Source organism: Macaca thibetana, chromosome 8, assembly GCF_024542745.1.
Source record: "Macaca thibetana thibetana isolate TM-01 chromosome 8, ASM2454274v1, whole genome shotgun sequence".
Lineage (NCBI taxonomy): Eukaryota > Metazoa > Chordata > Mammalia > Primates > Cercopithecidae > Macaca > Macaca thibetana.
The window spans coordinates 68,302,033-68,312,314 of record NC_065585.1 but is presented as its reverse complement, the minus strand read 5'-3'; the positions used below and the strand labels follow the sequence as shown (position 1 = coordinate 68,312,314).

General features: G+C 36.9%; 1 pseudogene; it reads right to left on the bottom strand.

Moving 5' to 3' along the window:
* Positions 1–8,326: 8,326 nt before the first annotated feature.
* Positions 8,327–9,001, bottom strand: LOC126960671 (39S ribosomal protein L9, mitochondrial-like; annotated as a pseudogene).
* Between the last annotated feature and the right edge of the window lie 1,281 nt (positions 9,002–10,282).

Sequence of the window (10,282 nt, the reverse complement as noted above, 5' to 3'; positions counted from 1 at the left end):
ACTTTCTGTATATTTCCACAAAAAGTTTTAAAAATTTAAAAAACATTATTTCTGGATTTATACCTAAAAGGGTTTGAAGGAGAGATTCTAGCAGATATTTGTACATCCATGTTATTGCAGCATTACTTACAAGAGCCAAAAGATGGAAACAACTAAAAGGTCTATGGATCACTGAATGGGTATTTAAAATGTAGTATACACATACACTAGAGTATCATTGAGCCTGACTAAGGAACCAAATTCTGATACATGCTACGTTATGGATGAACTTTGAAGATATCATGCTAAGTGAAATAAGCCAGACACAAAAAGACAAATATTGTGTGATTCCACTTATATGAGGTACCTCGAGTAGTCAAATTCATAGAGACAAAAAGTAAGGGAGCAGTTACCAGGGACTGGGGGAAGAGGAAAATAAGGAGTTATCATTTAATAATTATAGAGTTTCAGTTTGGGAAGATGAAAAAGTTCTGAAGATGGATAGTAGTGATGTTTGCACAACAATGTGAATATGCCTAATACAACTGAATTGTACACATAAAAATTGTTAAAATGGCTAATTTTATATTGTACATTCTACCATAATAAAAAAAAATTTAAACACTAAAATAAGAATAGAAGCACGTGTGTTTTTCTTCTCTCTCACTGGGGGAATCCTGCGCATCTGACCCCAGGATCTTCCAGACAAACTTCCACACACTTCTCCTATCTTCTATTCAAGGCCACTGTAGCACCCATTGCTAGGATTTTCTTCTGCTTTTGGTTATGTTTTTTACCTCCATGTCACATGTCAAAATTTTTCTGGCTGGCTTTTTTTCACCTTTAGGAGTAAAAGAGTATCTTTAGAAGAATCTATGTGCTTAATTTGATCAGGAGATTTGAGTTACTGACCATCGTACATGAACATCTTAAAAACATTACATCATTCCCAGACCAATATTCTGAAATATACTTCTAGGAATATAAACCTTGGTAATATGCAGCTAATTTATTGCTCCTCTGAGTCAAATACAATCCATTGAGCAAAAAAATGTCTACATTTATTTATACTTCATCTATCTGTAAACAGACCTGTGACTAAAATCAAATGGCCAGTTCACGAAAAAAAATTTAGAAACAATTAAACCATTTTAAGTCATTTTATTTTCAAACAATACCAAAATATCAAGTTGATTCAGCTAACTATTCATTTATTCTGTCAACATAATATTAAAAAGTTTGACTAAATTTTTCAGAGTTTATTAATATTTTCACTGAATTTCCAGATGTTTTGCTTTCCCATATTGGTGTCACTATGTATCTTTATTTTCTCCTTACACTCTGATTTCTATGTATAGTTTATTGTTGGGAGATAGCTGCAGGGCAGGACAGATATTAAAACTATATAGCATCTCATAAGATGTGAAGCTGAATATCTTTTTTTAGATTAGGTAACCTTTTCATAGCTTTGGGGAAAAACATGGATAGTACTCGTGTGTGTGTGTGTGTGTGCATGCGCATGTGCATGCACATGTGTGAGCTTGTGTGCATTGACAGAGAATTATTTTATATTGAGAATAAGCAAAACTTTGTGTCGATTATTGCAAAAAAATCCTAGAAGATCTTGTTTTGTTTTCTTTTAAATCTGTAGCTCTGCACCGTGTGTGTGTGTGTGTGTGTGTGTGTGTGTGTGTGTGTGTGTGTGTGTGTATCAACTCAACTCACATATAACCTCAGAGGAATTAGTATAGAATACTGATAAAGAAGGCTGAAATTTTTACTCTGCTCTGACATTTTCTTAGTTTGCCTCAGTTTTCTCATCTGTATTACAGAGATGAAAATCGCACCTTCTTCATGAAATATTTAACAAGAAAAGGCGTATCAAAGTGACATACTCAATTAATGTTAGAACTCATACTAACAATCAGGAATTTTTTCTGTAATTGTGAAATGACTCTCTACATCACTGACTTTGGATTATGGGTCCTAATCAAAATATTGTGCAACTCACATCTGAACTTAGCTGTTCTTTTAAAGGAGTGACCTTTTTAGGCATATTATAACCTGTTCAATGCAGAGCAAGGAGTATAGAATATTTGGAACAGTTCAAGGAGGGACATAGAGTTAGGGTGCAAGATGTGGTGAGAGGGGAAGGGACAGACCAGAGCCAACAATTTTGTTTTGTTCTCAACTTAGGCAGCAAAACTAGGTCTTTAGAAATCTTGAATCTCACAGTACTTGGCTAATACCACTACACTACCCTATTATTCAGTCAATTTGGAAATGATAGAATTTAAGATTTCTCATTAAATTTTAATGATGCAATAATCCACCATTTGTATTAACACGTGGTGAATCATACATACCTTTTCGTCCTTTGTTGTTGCTGGTGGCTCATTGGCTCAACTACCATCAGCAGGAGCTTTAAAGAAAAGTTTTTAGTCTTATCTTCATATGGCCCGCATGAAATGGCAGGAATGTGCTTCAGTTTAAGAGATAAAACGTCTTTTTCCAAACTGAATTTTTACACTCCAGGTTTCTTCGTCAAGCAGACCTTCAGATCCTTCGTTTATAACCCATAAAATTCCTACTCCGGCCAGGCGTGGTGGCTCACACCTGTAATCCCCGCACTTCGGGAGGCCAAGGCGGTGGATCATAAGATAAGGAGATCGAGACCATCCTGGCTAACACGGTGAAATCCCGTCTCTACTAAAAATACAAAAAATTAGCCGGGCATGGTGGCGGGCACCTGTAGTCCCAGCTACTCGGGAGGCTGAGGCAGGAGAATGGCGGGAACCCGGGAGGCGGAGGTTGCAGTGAGTGGAGATCGCGCCACTGCACTCCAGCCTGGGTGACAGAGCGAGACTCCATCAAAAAAAAAAAAAAAAAAAAAAAAAAAGAAAAAAAAAAAAGAAAAATTCCTCTTCCTCAGCTAAAACTCTTTTCTAAATGTCTCTGGTTACTTGACTCTTCCCTCCTCCTATGTCCTAGATTAAAGAATTCTGGGATTCATAGGCAAACGTTGTCAGGTAAATGTATCTAACCTAGCTTGTCAGAATTTTGCTTGTGTTTCTAATGGTCTCCAGACAAGTAAGCAATATGTAGATGGCTTGACACATTTCTCAGTGTCCTCAGCCATATTAAATTGTATTATTTTCATGGAATACATAGATTTATGTCCGACCTTTATGGATTGTACTCGTGTGTGTGTGTGTGTACGTGTGAACTTGTGTTCATTGACAGAGAATTCTTTTTTATTGAGAATAAGCAAAACTTTGTGTCAGCCATTGCAAGAAAATCCTACGAGATCTTGTTTTGCCCAAAAGTCATTAAAACTTCCAGAAAACGTATCCTGTCCTTTATGCTTTGCTTTATAAACATACGTATTATAGTCACAATTTTTCCGTAATGGAATTTTATTTTTCAAATATTTCAGATAATAATAAAGAACTTGTTTTAAACAAATATCCAAGTTTTCACCTCTGTATCTCTATTGTCCAAGTGGGGACAGTATTTTAGTGAGTCTACTTAGTTTTCTTGACTTAGTTACTACTTTTTGATGTTCAGGAAGAGTTTAAAGTACATAGCAATTATAAGTCCTTTATAGATTTGATCAAATTCACATATAAGACCATCTGAGCCTGTGTATGTGTGTGTGTGTGTGTGTGTGTGTGTGTGTACATGTGTGTGTGTCCATTTTGTGGAAAGGGACTGCTAGTAAGGCATATAAGTCTTTGACTGTTTGAGTCACTTTTTCAACGTTTTTTTCACAGTCATCTTTTACTTTTCAATAAAACTTTATTTCTAATATTGAGTCAATTCTGGCAATTTATGCTTTTCAAGAAACAGATCATTTGCTGTTTTCAAGGAAACTATTTTATTAAAAAATACAAAATTATAAAAGATTATACAAATTTATAATCATTACTTTAAAATATGAAACAATTCAAAAATATAAAAATTATAGACAAAAATTTAAACTCATTCTGATTCCAGAGCCCATGCCCTTAACTACTACCCTTAAATAAAAATCAGGGGAGTGTTATTCATAACATAAGCAGGAATACATAGATACTTGGGAAAGCTAACTGCTAACACAAGTTGGGGAGCCATTTTGAAAATAAAATGTTTAAATTAAAAATCCGTAATTCTTTTCAAACCTAAGCTTTATTTATCCATGGAAAATCCGCTTCTGGAGCCAGGTAAAGAAAGGTGTTATGCAATGTTAAAATGGGATCAGTTTGTGCCAAATGCAGCTGAGAGATCAGAAAAACAAGGACTGAAATATACCATTGAACTTGACAAGGTGGAAGTCTGCGGTGATCTTGTCAAGAGTAGCACCCAAAGTAGAGGAAATGCAAGCCTGATTGGACAGTTTTGTGGGGAGAAGAGAAGGTGAGTAAGTGAAGTCAAGGCTTGATAGATTTTGTTTTAAGGCAAACAGAGAAGTGAGACTAGATGATAAGAGGAGATTTGGAGGTTTCTTTTTCTTAGCTGAGTAGTGTTAGAACATGTTGTATTGTTGCAATTTTATAAAATCGGTGAGAAACTGATGAGATGGGAGAGAGGAGAGTCAGGCATGAGTACCAGAAACCAGGAGGATCCAGTGCACAATTAAATTTTGTAAAAAACCCTTAGCCTTTGAAGAAAGAATATTTCACCCATGTAATCAGAAAACAGGATAAAAAAGGTCGAGTTGATAAATTTGGATAAAGTGGTACTTTTAATGACTTATATTTTATCAAATTATTTTACTGTTAATTTTTCACATTGAGGATTTTAATTCATCTGGAATTGTATTATGGTGAAATTTAGGGGTCTAATGTTATATTTTTCCAGGTAGATGGTCACTTGTTTCAGCATCATTCCCTGGTGCTTAGGAATGCCACCTTTATCCTCCAGGAAGCTCCCTCATCTTTAAAGGTTTATTTCTGTGTTGTCTGTTCTGCTTTTCTCATCTGTTTGTGACAAATTGCACTATAGTAATTAGTATAGCTTTATAGTAAGCTTTGACAACTGATCAAACAAAACATGGCTTATGATTTTTCTACCACATTGTCTTAGTCATTATTTTTAATCATCTAAGTATTGTCTCTATGTTTTTCCATTCTTATTTCTACTATTGTTTAATTATACATAATTTTCTTTGATGAGACTTGCCAGAGGATTTTCCAATTTCATAGTTTTGCTTCTAGTTTTGACTTTTTGGTCTATTTAGTAAAAGTTTCCAGTTTTATGTAATGTCTATTTTTTTTTATTACCTGTTTTGTTTCCTCTTTCAAAGTCTTTCTCAAAGGGAAATTTTTAAATCACATGAAATCAAACTATAAATGACAGAAAACAAAATTATAAACGTGAAAAGTATTCCATAATATTAACTCTTTAAACATCTCAAGTGTAAATCTTTTCAAAATTAGTAAGTGGACTTTGTCACATTGAATCATGTTAGCCAGTTGTCTGTGATCAGTCTATATGGAGGTGACCATATGATCTTAAAGAGCAACAAAACCCACCTTTCTCCAAAAATGTCTTCCCCAGGTACCCAAACTTGGCATTGCTCATTCCTATACAGACTAACATCTAACTATATTGGCCCTGGTAATCAAATACCAATAGCGGTTGCATCTTTCAGCAACAACCCTCGACATTAAGCATTCCATAACAATGACTGAGGAAGCTGTTTCAATATGCAAATTCAGAAGGTCCGATGTGGGGATCTAAGAATCTCAAATTTAAATAAGCATTCTAGTTTATTAAAATAGCCATTCTAGAACCTCTCTTGAGAAATACTGCTGTAGAAGAGGAAAGAAGAGCCCTTCATTTACCTGGAAGTGATCTCAGAGCTTGCTCCCTATTAGCACCACAGTACCTTACTTTCTATTAGTTGATAATATAAGCAATAAGACAGGAATATCTCAGAGGAGAAGGTATTGGGGTAATGGCACCAGGCAGGAAGTAGTTTTGAGGGTGCCAGGCTAAAGAAGGATACCAGTCAATTGAGTCTCATGCAGCACTGTCCAATAGAACTTTCTGCAATGATAAAAAAGCTGCATATGCACACTGTCCAACAGAGTACCCTACTAGTCACATGTAGCTACTGAGTACATGAAATGTGGCTAATTCAACTGAGTAACTGAATTTTAAATTTTACTTAATCATTTTAATTAAAATGTATATAACCCCATGTGAACAGTGGTTATCATATTGGACAGCATAGGTCTGGAGCTTTGCCTAAGGCTGGGATAGAGATAGTGAAAAGAAACTTCATGCTAAATTAAACAATTTCTAATTTACAATTTTGCCAAAGGTCAAAATGGTTCTTTGTTATTAAGAATCATAGTATCAGATCTTGATATCATGCTAGCAGGGAGAGTTGTAAAACTGATAAAATGTATTTTACTAATAGTTCCTCTATTATTCTGCCAGTCACATAAATTGCCTTCAATTCAGAAGTTATTGAGATGTATTTTCAGGAAATCTTGATGACGGTTGGCAAATGATAGACAAAAAAAAAAAAAAAAAATTGGTGGTAAATATCCTTAGTACTTGCTTCCAAGTCTTTCAAGCTAAATTTTCAGTACACATTGAAAAATGTATTGTGAATTTAGAGAATTGAAAAATATTTTTGACTGAGGAAATTTTATTAATAGTGATGGCTAACACTTTCAAAACACTGACCACATGCCAAGGAGTAGACTAATGCTGTATGTGAATTATTTAATTTAACTTAGACAAAACCATGAGGAACACATTGCTATCAATCACATTTGGAGATGGAAGAATCAAAGATCTGAGGAGTTCAGTAAACTGCCCAAAGCAGCACAGCCAGTCAAATGGAAACCATGACAAGAAGCAAGGTCTGTTTTCCCCCAGAGCACCATGGTGTGCTTCCTCTTTATATTTAAATCTTGGGGGTCTTGAGTCTGACAAAAACTTCCCTCCAACATTTAGTATTTTTAAAAGTCAGTTCTACTGTATAATAATAAAATAATAAACTTGAAAATGCTAATTGTTCATTAATTCCAAAACGTCTACCGAGCACCTGGGCAAGTTTGGGTTCGTGATAGTGAATCTGAGGTAGGTTTGAGAGTTTGAGAACTTGAGAAAGAAGCTGGAGTTCCTGAGAGCAATCCTGAGATAGTTATTAAGGAGGAGAGATGGGGTGAGGGAGGAAGGGGAGGAGACAGAAGCTATTGAGTTGTATGAGGATAGGGTCAACATGGACTAAAAGGTCAGTGGTATTCCCCTGGTGGCTTAACCCAGGCATATTTTTAAATCAGACATAGCTTGTGCTTAATTTAGTCACTTGACTGCAATAGAAATCCTCCCTCCTTCCATTCTCTCCACTTTAAACCTTGTCAAATTTCACTAAATTCACTAATGTGAGTGGGAGTGTTGATGGTTGGTTGGTTAGTTAGTCTTGAGAAAAGTGAGAAAATTTGGCTTTACTGATCAGAAAGAGAAACCTGGAAATATGAAGAATGCAAAATTATATCCCCGCCTGACTCCCACTCCAATAATTCACATTATGTTATTTCTAAAATTTTCTCAGAGCATAGAATTTTGGGTTCAAGTCTATCTTATCCTGCTCTTGGCTTGTAGGAAGGCCTCAACTGAGATCCAGATAATGTTTTAATTAAATATATATTTATCATTACAAACAGGATGAGATAGCTACCTAATTGCTGACCGTAAACCCTCTGACTGGTAGATGCAGACTGGCAGTCTTTTCTAACAAAGCATGAAATTCAAGTGTCAGAAGAGACCCAAAGGTTATCTAGTTCAATCTCCCCTTTGATCCTGGAATTCCTCTAAAACTTCCCTACCACACGATTGATCGTTTGTTTTTTTTCCTCTTGAATTCTTCCCTTGACAGAGAACTTAATAACTCCTGAAGCAGCTCATTTCACCTAAGAAACTTAGCTTTTACCTGTAGTCATCGTTTACTTATTTATTATTTTTTTAGGAACATAATCTCTTTATGTCTGCTTGAGATACATATGTTAGTTTAGATGATGAGAATGAGGAAAATACTGGAGACAATGTCTAGCTCCTGTGTTTGTCCCAATAAACTCCAATGGAAAAAGAAACTAAACAGGATCTGGATAGTTTCAGTCTATTGTATCCAGCTTATCAAATCCACAGCCTGGTACTTCTGGAACAAGGCTGCCCCAGGGATGACGGTTAAAGATGAAGATGGCAAATATAAGGAATTCAACATGTCTATGCAGGGCAGTCTGATGTCTCCATACGTTTTCTAAACTTCCATATTTGGTCAGAGCTGGGAGTGAGAGCAGGGTGCTTGCCTGTTTCGGTCCCACTGCTCCTCTGATTCTGCTTTGCTGCCTTAGAGGAGAACAGGTTTAGATCCTCTAGGGGCTGGTGGGGCCATGCCCTTGGCAGCTTGCTGGGCTAACCAGTACTTCTAGCTTTTGATCTTGGGCCTCTCCAAGTTTACCAGAGACACAGGTACCTTCATAGTACCAAGTCCATTTACCATCACCTCACACCAGTACTTGCCCCACCGAGTGAGGGACTCTCCTGGTAACTTAAATGTATGTGAGGTGACTGCAACACCAAGATTCTTGAGGAAGTGGTGGGCAACTGTTTCAGGGTTCAGCTCCTGTTTGATATTGTTCTTCATCCCTACCTCCAGGTGACAGTTTTTTGGAAATGTCACTGTTGCCTCACCTGCCTTGGTCTGGATCTTCTCTAACTTTCTTCCTGGTCTCAGCAATTTCTCCTCTTCAAACAGCTTCTTGTTTTCAGGTGATGCATATACAGCCAGTCTCTGAGGAAGGAGTTGATTCCGGTCCATAGATTTCTTTACTGAGACCAGGTCACCCCATACTCCAAGTGTCCACAGACTGCATGAAAATGACCTCCAGGCTTTCTTTGGGCCAGTGCCTTGTGTCCTCCACCAGCTTATTAATGTGGTGTCATTGGTGCAGGCGCAGCTTCTGGCCCTCCCCGGCCACCGGTTCCTTCCATCCACCCAGCGCTCCACGATGCCCAGGGCCATGACAGTCCCATAGTCATAGTTTAATCCTTTGGAGCCATATTGAATGACTGAAATTTCTGGCCTAGATGATTGTCAGCCTTTTCTGACTCTTCCCTTCTCCCATCCCGGGTTACACATACCCAAAATCAGCAACCATTTCCTTAGGACATTTTGTGGGAACTTTAGTCATCCTGGATGCTTTCCCTGGAAGAATTTCCCGTTTGTCTGTAACCTTTAAAGTATGACACCCACACCCAAACATAATTCCAGGAACGCTCTGACCAACACAGTATAGATCCAGATTATCACCTCCATCTGAATGGACACATCATTGCAGTAACATGAACTATATTTTAGTCATTCTTCGACAACAGTTATCAAATGGCTTAAGGGTAATGTGCATTTTAATCTATGTTGCTACTTAACTCCTATTTTGAATCTGTCTTTTTTTCCTTACATTCTAGAAGATGGTCTTAAATGCATAATGGAAATCACAGGAACTTCAAAGTTAGAGATTTTCCGTATGCATATAGCCTACATCATTTTAACCCTCTGTTTTTAAGAAAGTGATGTAACTTCTCTGAGACTCAGTTTCAATATTTGTTTAAGAGTTGGATAATGTCTAGTTGTTTAGTTTTGTTTTGAGGCTTAAATGAAATAATATATGTAAAATAACTAGCATGATGTCAAAGTACAGATTTTTCTGTTGTATGGCATGTTATCTTGGCCCATGTCCTAGCCCCTAGCCCATTAACTTTCTTTTTTCTTTTTTTTTTTTTTTTGAGAGAGAGTCTCACTCTGTTGCCCAGACTGAAGTGCAGTAGCACAATCTTGGCTCCCTGTATCCCCCACACCCGGGTTGCAGCAGTTCTACTGCCTCAGCCTCCCAAGTAGCTGGGATTAGAGGCATGTGCTATCATGACCAGCTAATTTTTGTACTTTTAGTAGAGATGGGATTTCACCATGTTGGCCAGGCTGGTCTCAAACTCCTGACCTCAGGTGATCTACCCTTCTCAGCCTCCCAAAGTGCTGGGATTACAGGTGTGAACCACTGCATGGATCTCATGATCATCATACTTTACCTAATTTAAGGTATTTTTCCCAGGATTTCAACATTCATGAATTCTAACATGCTTTCAAGATTTTCATCCTAACAAGACAATGCAAATAGTGATGTTTTCTAATAAGAAATTTTTCAAATTGATGCTAACCCATATTTTTACTAACCAAAAAAAGTAGGCAAAATAAAGCTTCTAGAATTTAGCAGATCAGAAAGACATTCCCATGTACAAGACAGTTACC